We start from the raw sequence: 22,305 nt of genomic DNA on the forward strand, positions 1-22,305 counted from the left end.
AAATCTCCTAGATTCACCTGTCTCAGAGTCACAGAAACGCGGCAACTTCTTGGTGACGTCAAAGTACAAATTAATTGGCTGCAAACAGTAACAGAGGTCCACGAAGTACAGTAGCTGTATATTCGTAGGAGACTGCTCAATCTTACAAAGCCAGCCATCCTTTTTATACAAAATATTATGCTTCATGCAAACATTCCTTACTTACAGTAAAACAATTCCATGTGTACAAATAAAAGCATTGCATGACAAGCCCACATTTCATTGGCCAGCCCACTATCAATTACCCGGCAAGGCCCAACAATCTTCATCAGATAATCGGCTGGACTCCTAATAAAAACGGGCACCTCCTCATCGTAAAGGAGGTCATAAAGAACGGAGCAGAGACAGGTGTGTGTAAGATTAGACATAGTTGTGTGCAATAAAGGGTTTACAGTGGGCTGTGCCTTGATCCTAATCTCGATCGGCCACTGGGAAAGGAACTGGCCGAACAGGTTTGGCTTCGGGCAGTGGAGTCAGCTTGCCCAGGTCACACAGAAGTCAGCTAAAGGTGTACGTGTCCCAAAGACTCGTTCGGCCTTAGTCATCGGCCTATGTGAGGGCAACCACAAAATGGCTGCCGTATACAAAATGGAACCCGAGGGTTCAGAACGGAATCCCCGATTTCATGGTGATCTTATCATTTGAACTCGAACACAACGAAAATACTCGTATATAGTATACTCGTCATTCTCGGTCTGTTGATACCAAAATCGTCATGATACGACGATGTTTACGACATGGGTCCAGAATCCACGGAACCACAGGGCATATCTTACGTCGGCTAAAATCAACCAATATTTCCATGTTAATCCGGCTCTTTGCCCCAGTTGTAGATTGGACATATTGGGAAGAGATAACAGCTTTACTCTGTAATATAACGGGGCGACAGATCGCTCCAAATGGGGGGACTTGCCTGCTACATTGGTTTCCGCATACTAGCAAAACAAAGTTTTTAGCAAATTCATAGACTTAGGATTGGTGCTTGCTAAACGAGAAATTACATCCCACTGGAAAGCAGCGGCGGGTCCTAGCTATATAAGGTGGAAATCTGCATTCCTTAAGGGGGCAAACAGCGTGTGTTTTCTTATGGCGCTTGTAACCTTCTCTACCTCTGAATCTTTTCTGACATTTAAAGCACTGATAATTTTTTTTCTCTAGTGTGGATTCTCACATGTTCAGTGAGATTAGATTTTTGGCTGAAACATTTTAGGCATTCGGAGCACTGATAAGGTTTTTCCCCGGTGTGGATTCTTATATGGTAAGTGAGACTGCCTTTTTCACTGAAACATTTCTGGCATTCAGAGCACTGATAAGGTTTTTCCCCAGTATGGATTCTTATATGCTGAGTGAGACTGATTTTTTCACTGAAACATTTGTGGCATTCAGAGCACTGATAAGGTTTTTCCCCAGTGTGGGTTCTTATATGCTGAGTAAGATTGCTTTTTACACTGAAACATTTGTGGCATTCAGAGCACTGATAAGGTTTTTCCCCAGTGTGGGTTCTTGTATGTTGAGTGAGTATTATTTTGTCACTGAAACATTTCTGGCATTCAGAGCACTGATAAGGTTTTTCCCCAGTGTGGAATCTCACATGTGCAGTTAGATGCGATTTACGTCTGAAATGTTTTGGGCATTCAGAGCACTGATAAGGTCTTTCCCCAGTGTGGGTTCTTATATGCTTAGTGAGACTGAATTTGTTTATGAAACATTTCTGACATTCCGAGCACTGATAAGGTTGTTCGCCTGTGTGGGTTTTTATATGCACCGTGAGAAAGTGTTTTTCACTGAAACATTTGTGGCATTCAGAGCACTGATAACGGTTTTCCCCAGTGTGGATTCTTATGTGCTGTGTGAGACTACTTTTTGTCCTGAACATTTCTGGCATTCAGAGCACTGATAAGGTTTTTCCCCAGTGTGGAATCTCAAATGTACAGTTAGAAGTGATTTAAATTTGAAATGTTTTGGGCATTCAGAAAACTGATAAGGTTTTTCCCCAGTGTGGATTCTTGTATGTTCAGTGAGTTTGCTTTTGTAACTAAAACATTTCTGGCATTCAGAGCACTGAAAAGGTTTATTATACCCAGTGTGGGTTCTTATATGCTGAGTGAGACTGCTTCGGTTACTGAAACATTTCTGGCATTCAGAGCACTGAAAAGATGTTTCCCCAATGTGGGTTCTTATATGCTGAGTAAGATTGCTTTGGTCACTGTAACATTTCTGGCATTCAGAGCACTGATAATTTTTTTCCACAGAGTGGGTTAATGCATGTCGAGATAGGCTCGGTTTGTTACAAAACCTTTTCTGGCATTCAGAGCACTGATAAGGTTTTTCCCCAGTGTGGCTTCTCATATGCTCAGTGAGATAAGATTTACGCCTGAAACTTTTTTGGCATACTTTGCACGGAGAGTGTTTTCCCCCAGTGTGGATTCTCATATGCTCAGTGAGATAAGATTTACGCCTGAAACCTTTTTGGCATACTTTGCACTGAGAGTGGATTCCCCCAGTGTGCATTCTGTCAAATTCTGTGAGATAAGATTTATGGCTGTGTCTTTTTTGGCACATGTAACTTTTTCCCCCAAATTAGGTTATTTTGCCTTCATTGAGGTGGTTTTGAACACTGAATTTGTTCTCACAGTCCGTGTTTTTATAAGGTGTATACCTACAGTTAATATCTCTACGATTAGTTTTCTCTTGCTTATAGGCCACGGTAAGAGGGAACCCGATTTTAGAGACAGGCTTGTTTAGATAATGTTCAGCATTTATCTCTAAAAGAAATTGTGTGTAATCTTCTTAAAACTTGAATTGAGCAAACTATGTCTGGAAGCAGCCCTGTAACACCTGTCGAAATGTTTCTAGCAGATAATAGTCTTTAGGTTATAGCCTCTCCGGCAGCAACTTATTTTGTGACTGAAGATTTTCTCAAATCTATTTGTATAGGTTCTTAACAATGCAGTGATAAGGGGTTAGTCTGATATTTAATGATTAAACTGATAAGTACCTTTTTGCACTGACGTAATGGCAGTAACTGAGGGCGTTAGAACGTGCACAGTACTATTGTGGATCACCAGTTGCAGAACATGGGTTCCTTTTACCCTTTCTTTGTTTGGTGTAAGGTTAAGATTTGTAGTTCTAAAGACGAGGATGTATTTACATTACCTATAGCGCAACTGTGCTCATTTAATCCATTTTTATCTTTAACTGTTTTACATATCACTCAAGCACAGCAGATAATGTTGAGGCTATTTACATAGAATTACAGAACAGTACACAATAAAAAGGAAACAATCTGAGATGGTTATGAACACAATAAAGTGGTGAATTTTTAAGGTTTTCGGAAGAGTGAGCAGAGTGGGTCGTGGTTTTCTACCCAGAGGCAGATAGTCTCAAACTTGCGTAACTGGTTAAAAACGGTTGTTGAACAAAGGTGATTTTCCAATCTTTCGGTTGTTAACGTGTCAGCTTCGGAGTCTTCTCTCAGCGTCATTTCTTTGATGGTCTGCAGAAGAAACCTTTTGTTATAACTTTACTTTTATGCAATGTGTGCTTCCTCTCTGGAATTACATGATTTTTTAGATGAACGTTATTCTGTGCACAGATATGGCTTTGCTCTGGGTTAATGAAATACTAAATTAGAGACTTCACTTACATGTATAGTACTTTCCTCAGCTCCCACTTCCTCGCCACACCTAGATTTTGGAAATTGTTTAAACGTAGAAGGCTGGATGTCCTTCAGTTTTTCAAAATAATCCTTCTTATGGCACTGACTTCAGTTGCCTGGTGCTAAATCTTGCGTTCTTTGTCGGTCATTTCAATCACCTATAGTATTAAAATTAAATAGTTAATACATGAACATTTCCCAAAATATAATTTACAAGCCAAATCAATGCAGAGTTGCAGAATTTTGAAAATGTTGAGCTGTTTTTCAGACAGAGAAGAGTGTAGAATGGTAGCCTGAGAGTGCTTGGATGTAGGAGTGAGGATTTATAGAATTTTCAAAATTTTATTAAGCTCACAAAGGATACATGCACCCTATGGACTTGTAACATTGAATCCCAAAGGCAGAAATTAAAGTCATATGCACTGGCACCAAACAGATATTTAAACAAGCATTTGCAATGCAATAGGTCTCGCATTAGGAAAGTTTGAGGTATTGGTATTGAAAAGGCGGGATTTCACCTCTAGAGTCTGCTTACCATTCTCCAGAATCCCGTCACTGGTCGACTGGACCTTTTTACCTGTCATAGAGTGTATTAGGCAACCTAGTCACAACTAAACAATTCAATTTCAAAACACCCAATCGCTTTCCCCAAAGAACCACTGACTAAAGACTGAATTTAAAAGGTTTATTACATAACCAAAAATAGCTGAAGATACAGGCACCTCAACAAGAGGTTCAAAAGGTAAACCGGCACTAATACAAACATAATCCTTCGGAAAAGTCTCAAGCGGCTAATGAATAATACAAGGATCAATTCTAGAATCATCAGACTAAACAGGATTGCTATAACTTGAGTTCTGGTACTCATCAGGATAATAGACATAAAGTCAGATTAGTCTGTCCCTACACTATGCTAGGTGACATCCCTACTCAACAATAGCCCAACCTAACCAAAAGGTGTCACCCGTGGAGACTTCCAAAGAAGTTCACCACCTTCCCCTGTTAGTCTAGAGACTCCATCACAGCTGCTAAGCTCTTTGCCCATGCGACCGCTCTCTCTAGCTCCTCAGCCGTCTGCTCTGCCTCCACCCTCGGGGTGCTGTCCCTAATACGAAACCCCACAATGTAAAGTCACGCCTATAGGTACGCCCCTCTAGAAGGTGTTGGATTCTGTAAAATTCCACATGGCATGGGTCCATCCTTGTCCGTTCAAACGTCCTTGGGTCCCAGGCTCTTCTTCCTTTCAAGTTGCCTTCTTGAATTCCTGGTCTACTCCTCCATGTCTGAGTCTAGCATCCTAACATTCTTACACAATGGGCCCTTCTACTCTACTATCTGCTCGATGAGGCGCCTGCAAAGGAACACACGCAAATAGCTCACAGTCTATGATTAGTGCAACATTTTCTAAACGGCTCTTTTATAAATCATTTCTACAGTTAAATGTTTAAGCAAGACATTTTCCAACAGGCCTACGCCAATTCACTGAACTAGGCCTCTGCTTGAGTTTTAGGCCCTACGCTTTACATTAGTACTTCTTCTTAGTTCTCTAGGCCTCCAACCTTAAACAGCAAATGCTTTTTCTACTTTAAGCAAATCGTCATATATATATATATATATGTAGACCGTTACATTTCAGATAAAGCAGATCTAAAAGTTCAATTGCATTGTTAAACACACGTTGCATAAGAAAAAGGTTTCATTTCAACATCGTCGCGGTCTAAGCAGCAAAGGTATACTTGCAATTCAACTAATTCTGTATTCTTCATTGAGCTACAACATGATTAAAGCCTATATATATATGGGTGCGAACTACTTGTACATATGGTGCACCCCTACAAATTAATCTTTAAATGGCGCTCTCTCAGTATTGTAAATGACAATTTTTTTATTTATGTGTTGGTTTTGAAAATAGTGAAATTAATAGCTTTGTAATTTACAATGCCAATAGTTTTCACTTTCGCAAACGTGACACCTATAGCATTTGTAAGAGAGAGAGAGCCTGCTCGGCTCTATCCTTCCCTTTAATTCTCTGGCTTGCCCACCTTTACCCGATACACCGTGCTAGGAAGAAGGGGCATATGGTGTACAATCATGCAGACTGCGGTTTGCTAAAATGCTTCTATTTTGAAACACATAGGCGCATATTACTATAGGAGTCCTGGTGTGTGTACCCCAGGCACGCTTGTGATGCGAAGATGTTGGTTGTAATGATGTGTGTTAAGCAGAGTGCTCATACAGGAGTGCTGTAATAAATGACAAACAAATTACTGTGCGAAGGATCATAAGTGGGCTAAACATGTCCAGTAAAGGCTACATAAATGCAATTCCAATCTAGTGTTTCCGAGGCAGACTGTGCTGTGGTAGTAGTTGTATATATACAATGTTCTCATGCACTCTGTGCTCGGGGGAGGGGTGCGGCGTGTTCTCACGAGATCTCCTCCCCAGCAGTTGCTGTCAGTGCCCGGCTCTGCAGTACCATGGCGGCGCTAGCTGTGCGGAGGCTGCTATGGGTGCAGCGACTGAGCTGTCCCGGCTCAAGGGGCTACGAGACCCGCCTGGTGCACAGCAGCGGCGCCAGTGCCGCCTCCCTCTGGTCGGTGCGGCGGATGGCCAAACTCGGTGCCGCTTCGGGGGCTGTGTGCTGCACCATCTACTACCTATACCGGACCCGTTATATTCCCACGGAGTCTCTCCGCGCCTCCGCCGAAAACCGAGGTACCCGGCAGCATCTGCAGAGCGGCACCGGTCTCAGGCAGGAGCAGGCAGCCCGCCTCCCCCCGCGGCTCTCCCTCCTGCCGGTAGCAGCGGCGGCCAGTGAAACGGTAGGAGGCTCCTCAGCATCATAAACACCAGCCCAGAGGGTCGGTGGCAGTGGAGGGTTATCAGGGCACTATCCCTGTCAGCGTCTGTGCTGGGGCTTGGTCCATGTAAGCGCCTGCACCCAGCTGATGTGATGACAAGAGCAGAGGGAGCCACCCCACCTCTCAGGGTAGCAGGGAGTTCTCCTCCCCGCCCACATACAGTGGGCCTGCTCTCTCACAGATAATCTTCCTCCCATGTCTTCTTCCCCTTAACCCGGTTCTCCGACCTTTCAGAAATGCACATAGAGGAACACCCCCGTTTACCATTTTCCACTCCTCCAGCGCCCCTCCATCCCAGCACAAGATATCGCCTCTCGTCCGTAGACTGTCCTCCAACCCTTACGTACCCTCTAGTATAGAAGCGCTTGCTGACGTGTATTCACTTCTTTCCAAATGATTTAATATTTACAAAGATGATTTGGTTGCCACTGTTTTATTTGGAAAACCTGTTTTAAAAATATATTTTAAATATATTTTAAAAAATATGTATTCGGCTGCGCACTGGGTGAATTTGTCTGCGTTTGTTTACATCTTGGTATGTTATCATGTAATAAGAAAGCCTGGTATAAATTGTGAAACATTCATAGTCTGCACCTGGACCCGTGAGCACAAGTGGCAGTGAACTACTCTTCCTCTGCTCATACGACCCTCTGCTAATAGTGTGAGTACAGCGGCGTGAGTCTGTGTCCCCGTTTCAGCCTTTGTGATGAGCTAGGAGAGGCAAGGAGACCTACAAGGGTAGCAGCATGTACCGCTGGCAGCAGGTGCAACGTCAGGGATGTGTCAGGATGGCAACGCCCCTGCCGTCGTCATAGGCCCCTACAGTAAAGCTAATGGCGGAAGACCTTGACTTTTCAGTATGGTGAAGTGGGTAAAACTCTTAAGTGGTACCTGGTGATGCGTGTGGGACTCCCGATAGAGATAGGTTGGGGGGGGGGAAGAGGCTGGCTTTTGTCGTCAAGATTGGAAACCCTTGTGTTATGTAATTATTAAACTGTCATTAGTGGAACCGTGAGACTAAGATTGTTCTCCATTAACCAAAACTGTCTGGTCCTGGTCACAGCACGTTATTTCCACGTGCGTCAGTACTTTCTCGCAGAACTGAGGGACTTTGTTTGTTAAACGTCTTTGTTGTGACTTAATCATCCGTATGCAGGACACGGCTTAAGAACTGGGTTTATTGACTTTAGGCACATAGACGTCGCAGCGTCCCTTTCTCTTCAGCCAGCAGCAACTGCCACTCGAGGAACGCTGCTTCGCAGAAAACTTCGGTACAGCAAGATTCCATGGAGACACGCGGCCACCGACTCAAGTGGAATCATAACACTCTTCTTTAAAAGTGGATTGTTCCAACTGAGCTGTTCCTTTTGCCCCCAGGGCTGAGGGGATGAGGTATATGTTGTCGAGCGGGTTGACCGCTGGTTCCTGCAGAATGTCCCCACGGGCTTCGACAGGGAGCTGACTCAGGCTTCTGCGACCAGCCTGGCAGGTTCCAGAGATCAGATTTCTGCAAGCCTTAGCTCAAATGCTGACAGCGTGTGGACAAGTCACCCGGCTCAGAGCATTTTTGTGTATACTGGCATGCTTCCCCAGTGAAATCTATTAAAAACCAGCTTTCGAAATAATGCTAACAGCGAGCATGTTATTTAAAAGGCAGCCTTGGAAAAACGAAAATAATAAAAGCGAAACAAATAATAATTAAAAGCCAGCTTTAGAAATAATGCTCACAGCAAGCGTGTTCATTCAAAGGCAGCCTTGGGAAAACGAAACTGATGAAAGCGAAACTGACACTGCACACACAGCAAGCTGCCAGCAGCGCGCTCCCGCGGTCAAAACTGACAATGAACAGGCGCGCGTCTGACTCGTGTCTACATTCCCAAATACGGCTGACAATAGTTGTCTACGCAGACAGCAATCAATGCTTCGCATTGAATGCAGGTCTGCTCGACCTAAAAAGGATACTATTAATTAATTTTTAATCTAGATTTGTGGGACGGGAATTTCCCCTCCATGGACAACAGGCATTTTTCCCCTGCCCTGAGTTACCACCTACTTGTATCTGGTATCCTGACTTTTGAGTTTGGCCTCTGCCGCACACAAATCTATTGAGTGTTGTGAGGACTGTGCCTAGACATATCCCTCAACTATGGTCCAGAGTATGAGTCGAGGGCAATGAAATTAAGGCGTACTTTCATGTGTTCATTTTATTCCACTTGATTAACCTTTGTTAGGTTTTTCTGCACCAGGATGTACAGTGTGCAGAAAAACAGGACACCATTTTTGTCCAGACAGGAAAATTAGACTGAAAAGACGCATAAGACTCTGGGTGCAGCAGAAGCAGCCAAGACGTATGCTGTTTTTTTACTAACTAGGGGAAACTCACAATTCTTCCCTTGGTTAGACATTTCTTTACCATTCCCTTCCCTGCTTCACCCATCGCGCCCCAACCAACCACATGCATATATCTACCACCTGCTTAAATCAAGTGGTAAATAAAATCCCAAAAACATTATGAAATAATGAATGGCATGCGGTTTAACAGGCAGAAGAATCTGTTCCTTGTGGCAACTCCACAGTCAATGGCGTCAAACTGGTAATTGCACAATACTGGGATAAATCTACCACAACTTCTTACAAGGGACTATGAGAGGTCTTGGACCGGTCCTGTGACCTGGAGGGTCACACCAAGTGTGCCCTCATTTAAGGCAGTGGACTGTCATGGGTTTAACAGCTAGAGCGGTGGTGGCAATACACCCTGTTGTAAGGATCAAAAGCCTGATGAGATCTTTGCATCATGGTCAGTGTAGTGGCTTCCTACTGACACACCGATATAATGCTCTATTTCTATGCCTGTGCCCAGACTTTGCGCTAACATCAAGTGTGTGTTTAGGGTGTTGGTGCGCGTAAAATAAATGCAATGTGAGAGTGCCACAGAGTAAACAGCATCTCCTGCCTGCCAGTTGTGTATGCAATTGGGACCATCTATCCCTTTTTTATACCCTAGTTCAAAGTCCTCTGATACCAAGGAATAAAGTGCTCTACAAAGTAGTCAGGTGCCTACTGTGACACCAGGGATGGTGTCAGCCTATCTAAGTTGAGGGGACATCACCTGCAGGCTGAATTCGTTAATGGAAAAGCTGTGTACCTGTCCTGAAGAGCCTAGAAGTCTGCCTAGAAGCCTGCCTGTCTGGTAAGAAAGGGAAGGGAAGACAAGTCTGTCCTGGAAGAAGCAAGGTCCGACACATCCTCGTTATCTGTAGGGCGGGACGGAAAGCCATCCAGCAGGACCAGCTAGTCTGAGGGACTTCCTGCCCCGCCAAGACGCTCCCAACAGTTCAAGGCAGAAAATAAAACTCTACGACAAAGTGATTGTTGAGGCCCAGTTGGACGATTGTGTGCTGCCAACGGCGTGTTCAAGGTTGCATTTGCCAAATTCCTAACACAACAGGGTCTGAATCTACTGGCTTCCTGGAGAGCCTGTGTTGGGCTTTTAGCTGCTGAATTTCTGACTACTCTGTGTCAGAGGCCCATGAGGGACTACAACTACTCCAGTGTCGAACACCCTGTCTGAGCTTACGCCTGTGGTCCAGCCGGCCACAGTGTGGGCTCAATTGCTGACGGTCGGGCCTCCAGAGGGGCTGCACTTACCGACAGGCCAGGTGTGACTGCTACCTTGGGACTGCTGATCTTCAGGCAAAGGCAAAGAAAAGACAGAGTGGGTGCCCTACTGTATGCAGCCCTACATCCAGCGGTCAACAAAAGCCTGCTGGTGGGTCACTGCTCTCTCGAGTGTTCGGGCGTGCCATTCAAGTGCCGGGAAACAGGAAAGAGATCCAAACAAGACTGACTCATCCGGTGGAAGGATTAGACGCTTACGACAGAGCATATACGCATTGGGGTGACTGGAGTGACAGAACTGCACCTATACTATATTCATGATACTCCTAAATGCCCCTAGAGGGGAAGAGGGTATCAGAACCGGACGCACCTGTCTACAGCACATGGTAGTCTGGCATGCCTGCACCCTCCTTTCACCCAGACTGTCCATAAAGTTGATTTTAGAGCTGCTACGCACATAGCAGGGGGAATCTCAGACAGTTCGCTGGTGGAGGTGCAACTCGATGGTCCGGTTGTGGACTTCATCCTACCCCCAAGGGTTGATCCGTGATATTTAACAAGACGTTCAAAGCTCGTATGAGAGATAGAGCAGAACTCTATTTTAAGGAGAACGGGCGGCCTGTTGAATCAGCTTGCGTGCTATAGGGTGAATTCAAGGCAGTGATTCGAGGCCAGACACAAGCCTTGATTGGGAGAATGTCGACGGAACGTAAATTGAAGTGCGAGTCTCAGGACAAGGAATGTGCTTTCCTGGAGGTTCGGTTGGCAAGTGGGGAATCAGTTTCTCTCCCATTACACCATCAACTGAAGCAGCACACATTAAGAGCACTAATGGAAATTAGCGTGCACTCATGCGCTGGCTACCCAGCATTGTCTCTATGATGTTGGTGATAAAGCCAATGAGTTGCTTACAGGGTTAGAGAGACAAGTCAAAGGACGGAACTGGATCCTTGAGGACACTGACAAAAAGGGGACGGAAATACTGGGAGAGACTTCCTGAAAGACCTGACCCTGTCAATGCTAACGAATGAGGACCGATTCAGAGAATCTGGCCCTTTGCGAGCGCTATTTTTGCATTTGGGATTCATCATCCCAAATGCAAAAATCGCAATTCTAGAAATCGCTAAATTGTGATTAATTGCATTTAAGGAATCTCAATTTGAGATTCCTTAAATGCAATTCATGAACCATTTTAAAATTGCGAATTCGCAATCTGGGGCCGCTACTTACTGTGAAGTCTAACTACGTGGTATATAGCAAAACCTTTGAAAAATGCACTAAAGTGCATTTTTCAAAGTTTCATGTTGCGCACGCACATGCCCTAAGGGCATGTGTGTGCGCAACATATGTGCACACATCAATTTCAGGGGTGCAACAGGGAGTCCTTTGGACACCCCTGCACCCTTGAAATCGCAATCTCAATTTGCGAATCGCTAATTGCGATTAGCAAATTGAGATTGTCTTCCCATTCATTCCTATGGGCCTCTAGGCCAATAGGAATGAATGGGGAGATATTCCTTAATTGCAACTCGCAATTTGCGAGTCGCTATTAAGGAATTATTAGAAATCGCTATTTTTTAAGTGATTTCTTGATGAATAGCATTTTGCTATTCCTTAATAGCGAATCAGTATTTTTCGCTATTAAGGAATAGCAAAATGTGTTCTTGATGAATCTGGGGGTTGGAACCTTGCAAACAGGGCAAGCGGTGGGGCCTGATGAGCTCCCGTTAGAATTATATAAAAGCATGATGGATAAAATCAGGGAGTACCTCCAGAGTAGGTTTCAGACTGCCTGAAAATAAGTGTGTCTCCCGGAGGACCAAAGAACGTCTAAGGTGGCGGTCATCCCAAAAAGGACGAACCAGTGTGGGTCTTATAGACCTATCTCCCCGCTTAATATTGAGACTAAGGTCCTTGCGAACGCCCTGCCAATCTGCCTGCGGACAGTAATTGCAACAGTGGTTCATCCTGATCAATCGGGCTTTATGCCACACCAGGAAACGCGCTTAAATCTCCGACACCTTAAAGGAGTACCATATGCAATAGGGGATTTCTTTGCGGAACCAGTGGCGCTGATGTTAAGCTCTTGTATGTGGCCCCTCTAGCGTGCATGCGCCTCAATAATACAGTCTACTGAGTCTTTGCCGTCCGACAGGGATGTTCCTTGTCTTCTATGCTCTTCACACATGTTTGGGTTCACCAGGACCTCTCCTATGGGGAATTCCAGTTGATCAGGAGAGGGATGAGAGAATCTCCGTCTACTCAGGCGTTTTGTTATATGACACGTAGCCAGCCTTCTCGAGTGAACGAATCCTACACATTTTTCACATACTTGGAGATTATTCAGGATATAATATCAACTGGAAGAAGTCCTTAACATTCCTGCTGGTGGCAGGGACCCTGCGGCTGCACTCTAGGTGCACAGTTAGGGTGGCACTACATAGCTTTAAATATTTGGTTGTGTTCATTACAAGAGAGCACAGGCAGGAACATACTCCCGAAATTAGACAGTATTCGCTGGGATGCCCCACACTTGCGGGCGCTCCCGCTCTCCTTACTGGGCTGGGTGGCCCTATTTAAAGTGATGACCCTCCAGGGTCTCCTGTACATTGTGCAAAAAATGTCCTTTAAGATCCCACCAGACATTTTTTTCAAAAGATAGTCTGAGAACTTCGGCTCCTGTTGTGGGATGGTGGCACGTCACGCTGAGTAAGTTGCAGAGGGGAGTTTATTAAGGTGGACTGGCGGTCCGCAGCATTCTCAAGTATTACTGGGCCACACAGCAGGTGGCAGTCTACAACTGGGTTTATTGAGGACTGTGAGGATCCTGCTTACCGGGTAGATAGATTGTCCATGAGCATGAGAGGTTACCCCATCCCGGTGCTGTATCGAAGAAAGTATGAGTGCACCCTACCTACTCATACCCAAACAGTGGTATGGGTGTGGAGAGTGGCTACCAAGTGTTTAGGCTGAGAAGGTAAACGGACTGAAATGACTCCACTGTATGATAGGGATCTCTTAAGTGCAGTGGGAGGATTGCAGGGCTTCACAAAATGGGGATTGATTAGCTTAGAAGGCCGGGCGATGTGTGGAGGGGACAGGCGCTTGTGTCCTTCACGATCCTACAACAAAAGTATGAATTAGGTGACTAAAACGGTTCTGACATTTGCATGTGGGTCACGCTCTGCAAGGTCACATCTGGGAAGGGGGAAGTTGCCTGATGCATCCCTACTGGAGGACCAGCTGCTAACTAATCCACTGACCGAAAAAGCAATCTCAACCATCTATAGGTAGTTGATCTACAGTTCTCTGGATCCCTTGGGGATGTTTCAGGCGGCCATTCACCAACTTTTGTGTTTTTCAACAACAAGCTTCCAAAGCTGGAGTTTGTTTTTAAAAACTAATAACTAATCACCCTCACACCCTTGGAACTTTCTCCCTGATTAATTTACTCCTAGGAAGTGGGATTCATTTAAAAACAAATTCTCATCACGACTGCTAGGTATTCCCTGGTGGTCCTGAATAAGAGACAAATACACCAGACAGCTTGATCTAGAGAGGAATGGTCGACCGATGTATTTACATGGATGCCACTCAAGTAAGGCTGGACACATGACAATCCACCTGACTTGCACTAGGACAGGCAGACCATCCGTTTGTTGGACAGGATACTACACCATGCTTGTGCAGGAGTACCCTGCTCACCAAACTCTAAATCAAGACCTTTTTCTTGTCTGTGCTATGCATGTATCTCTAGGTCAGCTTCATTATGTGCATCAGTCTTTCTATGATGTACCTGTTATTGAGGCGCGTGTCTTGCATTAGGAAGGTTTTAGCTATTGGTATTGTAAATGACAGATTTTGTATTCATGTGTTGGTTTTGAAAATAGCGAAATTAAAAGCTTTGTCATTTACAAAGCCAATAGTTTTAACTTTCGCAAATGTGACACCTATAGCATTTGTAATGCAAGACGTGGCTGCACAGATGCCAAACAATACGTCCACAATTGTCCACATCTGGATCTGGATGTGGAGATCCCTGAGGTGTTATGTGTAAGGGCTCTTCAATTATTAACTGTGGAGAAGAAGGTGGAGGTGGGGAGGGTTGTGAGGCAGGATAAACATGGCTAGTAGTCATGTCCTACTTCTTTAAGGGAATCTTATCAGAAGTGTCCTCTCCAGGATGCTTGTGTTTCTCTGGATTTATGTCCAGTATCAGGATTAATTAAAATGTTTTTTTGTTTGGGATCCAATTTGGCTTTAAGAATGTCTAAAATTGGTTCTGGAGGCTCGAGAACATTGTCCTCGGATTTCGGCTAGTCTATAGAATGTTTCGCCTCGGAAGCGAGATGGTGTTTCGAAGCGGAGAGTTTCGGCTCCAAACCAGATTTATCCTGGAGCCTGATGATTTTGGATCCAAAGGTAATTTCTTCTGACTCGATCCGGAGCTGGAAGGATTGATGGTTTGTTTTGGTGCCGAGCCGAGGGACGTGACGTTGGAAACATTGTCACGGTGCCGACTTTGGCCAGAAGGCAGAGGTGGTGCTGTAGCCTTATGAGGATTTAGGGGGCATGGGGTCTTCGGTACTCATGGCACCAGGTCCCAAAGGCACATCTTGGGACTCCAGATAGATTTCAAGCTGGGAATAGGACTCTGGAATCGAGTGGGCCTCTTCTTCAACAGAGGACGCTTCTATCTCTTCTTGGTCAGATTCTTCTGCAAAGATATCCAGAGTGTGTTGAATGCTTTGGCGCTGCCTCTCTCGTCATCGATCCTGATGATCGGGTAGAGTCCTCCTGGACCGAAATGACTTACAAGCATCGCAGTCTTCCTCCTTGTGCTCCGGAGAGAGACACAAGTTACAAACTTGATGTAGGTCAGTGCGAGGGTACTTGGCTTGGTACCAAGGTAAGAAATGGAATGGAATCCATTCCATTTGTAGATGGCTGGCCCTACGTAGCCCGACGGTTGCCCACAAGGTTTTCTATCAATAATGGAGAGTTTGTCGATCAATCTTAAATGCGGAGAACAAAGAAATGCATACTGAAACAATACTGTTGAGGGTAGAGTGTATTGCTGCGCACCGAGGGGAACCCGAAGAGCGGTTTTGGAGCGCAGCAATACACATCCGAACCTGTTGGGGGTAAAAAACAATCTAACAATGGAGTCAATGCCCATGTGCACTATCACTGAAAGGAGGAGTCACCTTACTTCGTGACTGGAAAGACTTATTCAAAGAAAAACAACTTGCAAACATCCGGATCCAACACAAGATGGCAGGAGTATGCAAAGCAGGTGCATCTACAGCGTACATGCCTCAAACATAGGATTAATGGCCCCAAATCCCTGCCGTGGTATCTTGTCATGTTGTGGCTGAGTGTGCCATGAAATGTGACAGGCTATAGTGCTTGGTGTGATTTGGTCATTTTTGACAAGGTGGAGTGCTGAATGGTTAGGCAATTTTTGATTTTCTTTGTTTTTGGGATTGTGTGATATAGCGTGTTACCTACCGTATGATGTAAGTAAATAAATGACATTGCTAATATACCATAAGGATGTGGGGTGAGTGTTATTAGGGCCGAAGCCTTGCCGATTATATGCAGAATAACAGGTCTGGGAGGTCACTACTGACTAGGGCAGGTTAGCCGCTGCACAGACCTTGGTCATTGATCCTATTGAGGATAATATGTGACGGGCACTGGTGACTGGAGCTGGCTATCAACAATGCTAGCCTCTGGTATTCATTACAGGCAGGGTAACAATGCATGTCACTGGAACTGGTTGGCAGTAGAGTTGACCTCTGGTTTTGAATATTTGCAGGATTTAAGGTACAGGGGTCACTACTGACTGGAGTTACCCAGCAGGATAATAGGTCTCAGGGAGCCAATACTGACTGAAGCTGGTTAGTATGATCACTAGTCCTAAGGTGCTACTAATGACTCAAGATGGCTAGAATGATAACAGGTCCCAGGGGCCAGTACTAACAGGAGCTGGCTAATAGGCTTACATACAGGTCCAAGGGGCCACTACTGACTGGAGCTGGCTAAAAGAATAACAGGCCCAAGGGTGGTGGGGGTGCGAGTGGCACCAGTGACCGGAGTTGGCTAGAAGCATTGACAACATTTGGTATTGATTAAATGCAGGATTCCAGGACACAGGAGGTACTGCTGAATACAGCTGGCTAGCAGCAGTGGTGGCCTCTAGGAAGAAGGAGTTGAGAAAGCATAACTGGATATACTGGTTTCTTTAATACCGATAATTGGTTACACATCATACACATCACTGTCACAACGTGCATTGATATATTACATTACCAAATTACAATATTCTTATATTAATTTGATGTGTCTGTTCGCCTTAATATGCCTGCAAAGTTACATGATTCTATTAGGGCCCAGAACCATTTTATTTAGTGATGTCCATCTGCACACTTTCCTGCATCTTGTAGTAAATTGAACATTGACAAACAGAAGTGTTATTTCCAGAAACAGTGAATTCTACAGCTTGTCTGTGTATCTTTGATCTGCACCTCACAGACTCCTCACATTCCTCTCGAGAGAAGATCCTGCCTCCTACTCATTACTGATGTTTCAGTAACTGTTTCTATCACGTGTTCATGTTTCATTGACTTGTATTAGGAGAAAAGTGTATAAAAATACATTGTTGTAGCATTAGCATTATATACTCCAACTTGCTTTAGGGTGGATGCTCTCGTCCATTGCAAAGACAATTGTCACTTCTTAGTTTGCTTGGCCTTTTGCTATTTTTGCGTTAAATGTATGATAGATGTGTTGGCCTCCAGTTGTGTTGTGTTTTATTTTACATATCATAAGAGATGACAAGGAAAATGACAGTCCAGTATACACATTCTTTATCTAAATCAACTCACAGTATACTGTTCTGGAGGTTCAGTCCCACAGACATTATCTCTAACTGAACGCAGACACCCTAGGAAGCATGTGCTTTTCAAACCAGTTGCCCTCTGATGCAGCGTCCTCGCTATTGGATAAGTCAATATGCCCTGAATTTTAGGAGGGTTACCGTATCTAGTGCACTCTGTTAGGCAGCGCTCACCTGTGGCAGTAAGATGTTAATAGGCACCTTATCACCTATGCACGGTGCAGGGCTTTAAGTTACAGAGTTCCTCACGCTGTGGAGAAGATTAGGTCACATTTACCCATTTTCCCATATTTGGTCCTGATGAAATGCCAACAGATTGCTCCATGACTACACAAAGCATGAAAAAAGTTGACCTGAAGTATAGACCCCAGCTTACCAGCAGGTCCATAGATGATCGACACTTTCACACAGTGATAGGGGCCATTAGTTCCTCAATTTCTCTGCCACTGTTTTTAATCTCACCATGGACCAGTGGCAACTGGTCGATAGTTGATCTTATATTCAGACTTCACCAATCTCACATCTTATGACACAACATCCTCTGTCCTATTATGCTCATCCGGCGTACTTATTAAAAGATCTCCGACAAAGTGCCCTCTCGTGGTGCCTGCATTGTAGTGCCAGCCTGGTGAGGAGTATAGCCCAATGATGAAGCAGGTCACCTTCAGGTGAGTGAACGCAACTTGTCTTAAAAGCACATGCTTCCTAGGGTGTCTGCGTTCAGTTACAAATAATGTCTCTGGGACGAACCTCCGGAACAGTATACTGTGATTTGACTGTTTTATTTTAACAAATGTACATAGCAGATATTGGCCCTTCCTTGTTTCACAAAAATGATCGGATACCTGCCTCGGAGCGCACTTCTTACAGACGAGTATGGGGTTATCATGTTGCTGTTACAAGCTCCTTACCTGTGCGAGTTATCGGGATAGATGCAGGGGACAGACCCAAACCAATCACACATGGAGATCAATGACAAATACTGAAGAATGAACAGAGCTTCCAAGCTGGTGACCATTACTTAATTGACCCTGAAAATAAAAGACACGTTTTTAGTATTCTGGTGACTCATGACCAAAAAAAACAAAGGTTATAAATTCAATATTGTCTCAAATACTTAAAAAATGGAACTGGATGCGCTGAATCGATGTTGTCCCAGGTCATGCGTGACACCTTTCACCACTATTGCTTATGGGACTTGTAGTTTTGTTTTTCTCATTAAAAGGATGGTCTCTAAAGTCCCAGTGTTCTAAGCGATGTTGGTTAAAATCAGAGGCCTGACGGAGGATGAAGCATGACATGGCTCTTCTTAGCAGTGAGAAGAATGACAGTTCCCCAGCCCTTCCATTCTTTGACCTACAGAGGCTTTTCAGCCGTTCATATTTTTTTGCAACGACTAAGAAACTTGTATTGCCGCTTGTGTCACTGACGAGATAAAACCCCTGTACGTGTTTAATTAACTACTGACAAACATGAACAACCAAGAAAATGAGTTTCTGGAAAACTTTCAAGCACCCAATCAGAATCAGCCGCCCTTCACACCCAGGAATTCTTGAGGCTTTGGAGAGGGTGAATTGCACGTGGTATAAGAGGAACACCACATCGACTCAAAGCTCACTTCTCAGGGATGTACTGAAATGCCAGCCTCATGGCACACTTAGCCAGCTCTTCACCTCCTCCTCCTCAAACTGTTGACCAGCTATCAGGGCAAATGAGCCTGCAGCAAAGCCTCGCTGGCTTGGTTCCACACTGGGACAGGCAAGGTGGTCAACTGCATACTCCTCCAAGTCAGCAAGCACTCTGATCGAGCCAGTCCTAACCCCACATGAATGTTCCCCATCACAACTATTTTAATGGTACTAAGTTATGTTTCTGCTAAATGTATGGGTCAAAAAATGAAAGGCTTTACACGAAGTGCTGAAAGAGAAATCATGAAGTTTTTCAATATTTCTGAGTCTGCCACAGTACACAAGAAACATGGAATTCATTGCAGCCAAAAATCCATGCAACAACATAGAGTGCAAGATAACTTGTGTTATTATTCCAGCAGGACAAAATGCCATTCCTAATGTGTACGTCATTTTAAAGACTGTGGCAGGAAATGTATGGCCAGTGGTGTTCTTCTGCCAGTTAAAAGACAATCTCCATTAATGTGTCAGGAAATAAAATACTTTCAGAAATCCTACTCTATGGAGGGTGCTGCCTGCCACTATATTGCAGGTTACTTCCAACATAATCTGAATTATATATACACACTCCAGGGTGCTGACGGCTATCGGGTCTGCACACAGCAGTCTGGAGCCACTCAGGAAGGAGGTAAACTCTACATTTCATCTTAAGCCCTTAGGTTACATTCACAGCCTAATAGGTCCGGAGAACTTTATCTGCGCTCTAACTGCGCCGAGCAGATAGACGTAGCCCATCATAGGCTGTGTTGTGTGCTGGGTGATGCCTGGCATCTTATTATCTTTAACGGGAGGATGAAGCTCTGATAGGAGCTGCTACAAGAAGAGCAGAGAAACAGGACCATAGATCGCCACAGAGCAACAACTGCCCAGAAGCTGAAGAAAGAACTCTGGAACAGCAAACCTCCTGCACCCTGGAGATTCTCCAGGGTAAGCAAATGATGGTAATGAAATTCAAACTACAGATTAAGGTCACACACTACAACATCTTTCCCTTTAAACCAAAGGTAACAACCTACAAGAAAAAACAAAACAAAGAACAATAAAACTAGAAAATGCATTTTCAAATGCTGCAAAAGAGGAACAGTTAATACAAATGAAAAACATTAAACTTTTTTGGTACCTTAGTAATGTGCTTTCTTCTGGGCTTCACTCTATCTGCAGCAATAACGCTCTGAAAGGAGAAATTACTGCTGTGAGTCTCAGAGTCTTCAGTATTACTGGTCTCATTCACGAAGACTGTGGTGTCGGAAGATAACGCGTCCTCCTTTACCCGGTCTACGACTTTGCATTATTGTCTGTAAATCTGCATTAATCTCTTGTAATATATAATAAAATATTTTGAGGCGCTTCAGTCTGTGGCTCTTCAATTGGCCAGTTTACAAGCAACTTACACTTATTCCACGAATCTCTTGGGAAAACAATTAACAAACTTAAACTCAGCTCTCGACCACCCCGCCTGGACCGACAGGCCTCATATCCACTGCTTCCCTCCTGGAGAGGCCCCACCTTCTATGAACCACCCAAACACAGGACAGGCCTCACCTCATCTGCACCCCTGGACAGGCCTCTCCTCATCTGCACCCATGGACAGGCCTCTCCTCCTCTGCACCCATGGACAGGCCTCTCCTCCTCTGCACCGCTAGACAGGCCACACCTCCTCTGCACCCCTGGACATGCCTCACCTCCTCGGCCCACCTGGACAGGCCTCACCTCCTCTGCACCCATGGACAGGCCTCACCTCCTCTGCACTCCTGGACAGGCCTCACCTCATCTGCACCCCTTGACAGGCCTCTCCCCCTCTGCACTCCTGGACACAGGCCTCACCTCCTCTGCACCCCTGGACAGGCCTCACCTCCTCTGCACCCCTTGACAGGCCTCACCTCCTCTGCACCCCAAGCCTCACCTCCTCTGCTCCCCTGGACAGGCCTCTCTTCCTCTGTACCCCTGGACAAGCCTCCCCTCCTCTGCACCGCTAGAAAGGCCTCACTTCCTCTGCACCCTTAGACAGGCCTCTCCTCCTCTGCTCTGCTAGAAAGGCCTCACCTCCTCTGCACCCCTGGACAGGCCTCACCATCTCTGCACCCCTGGACATGCCTCACCTCTTCTGCACCCCTGGACAGGCCTCACCTCCTCTGCACCCCTGGACAGGCCTCACCTCCTCTACACCCTCTGGACAGGCCTCACCTCCTCTGCTCCCCCTGGACAGGCCTCTCTTCCTCTGCACCCCTGGACAGGCCTCACCTCCTCTGCACCCCTGGACAGGCCTCACCTCCTCTGTCTCTGATCAGGCCTCACCTCCTCTGTCCCTGGACAGGCCTCACCCCCTTGCACCCCTGGACAGGCCTCTCCTCCTCTGCACCCCTGGACAGGCCCTACCTCCTCTGTCCCTGGACAGGCTCACCCCCTTGCACCCCTGGACAGGCCTCACCTACTGCACCCTGGACAGGCCTCAGCTCGTCTGCACCCCTGGGCAGACCTCATCTCCTCTGCACCCCTGGACAGGCCTCCCCTTCTCTGCACCCCTGGACAGACCTCACCTCCTCTGCACCCCTGGACAGGCCTCCCCTCCTCTGTCCCTGGACAGGCCTCACCTCCTTGCACTCCTGGACAGGCCTCATCTCCTCTGCTCCCCCTGGACAGGCCTCTCCTCCTCTGCACCCCTGGACAGGCCTCACCTCCTCTGCACCCCTGGACAGGCCTCAACTCCTCTGTCTCTGGACAGGCCTCACCTCCTCTGTCCCTGGACAGGCCTCACCCCCTTGCACCCCTGGACAGGCCTCTCCTCCTCTGCACCCCTGGACAGGCCTCACCTCCTCTGTCCCTGGACAGGCTCACCCCCTTGCACCCCTGGACAGGCCTCACCTACAGCACCCTGGACAGGCCTCAGCTCGTCTGCACCCCTGGGCAGACCTCACCTCCTCTGCACCCCTGGACAGGCCTCACCTTCTCTGCACCCCTGGACAGACCTCACCTCCTCTGCACCCCTGGACAGGCCTCACCTCCTCTGTCCCTGGACAGGCCTCACCTCCTTGCACTCCTGGACAGGCCTCTCCTCCTCCGCACCCCGGGACAGACCTCACCTCCTCTGGACAGGCCTCTCCTCCTCTGCACCCCTGGACAGGCCTCTCCTCCTCTGCACCCCCTGGACAAGCCTCGCCTCCTCTGCACCCCTGGATAGGCCTCTCCTCCTCTGCAACCCTGGACAGGCATCTCCTCCTCTGCCCCCTGGACAGGCCTCTCCGCCTCTGCACCCGTGGACAAGCCTCGCCTCCTCTGCCCCCTGGACAGGCCTCTCCTCCTCTGCACCCCTGGACAGGCCTCTCCTACCTGATCAGGAAACTTTCCAGGCTCTCTCCTCCCCCTGGGGGTTTGGGGGGTGGGTCAGATCTGGGGTCTGAGGGGGGGTCTGCGAGGGTCTGTAGATGAAGGTCGCTGCACAGACTGAGAGGGCTCCTTCCTCCTCTGCAGCAGGCTGGACACACCAGGAGAGGCAGGAAGTGTTGTCACCATCACTGCTGGTGCTGTCTCTGCCGCCGCTGA

At 46.3% G+C, this 22,305-nt stretch overlaps 1 protein-coding gene and 1 long non-coding RNA gene across 2 annotated transcripts in view; one reads left to right on the top strand and one right to left on the bottom strand.

Annotated features, from left to right (window-relative positions):
- LOC144805981 (uncharacterized) overlaps window positions 1–22,305 on the top strand; it is a 955,295-nt gene that overhangs the window by 624,689 nt on the left and 308,301 nt on the right.
- Window positions 3,339–22,212, bottom strand: LOC144805982 (uncharacterized). Its single transcript, XR_013605646.1, has 5 exons — window positions 22,093–22,212; window positions 19,886–19,936; window positions 17,989–18,108; window positions 3,686–3,855; window positions 3,339–3,535 (listed from the first exon to the last, which is right to left on the bottom strand). It is a non-coding gene; the product is annotated as an uncharacterized LOC144805982 (long non-coding RNA).

The sequence above is a fragment of the Lissotriton helveticus genome (assembly GCF_964261635.1).
Source record: "Lissotriton helveticus chromosome 1_1 unlocalized genomic scaffold, aLisHel1.1 SUPER_1_unloc_38, whole genome shotgun sequence".
Lineage (NCBI taxonomy): Eukaryota > Metazoa > Chordata > Amphibia > Caudata > Salamandridae > Lissotriton > Lissotriton helveticus.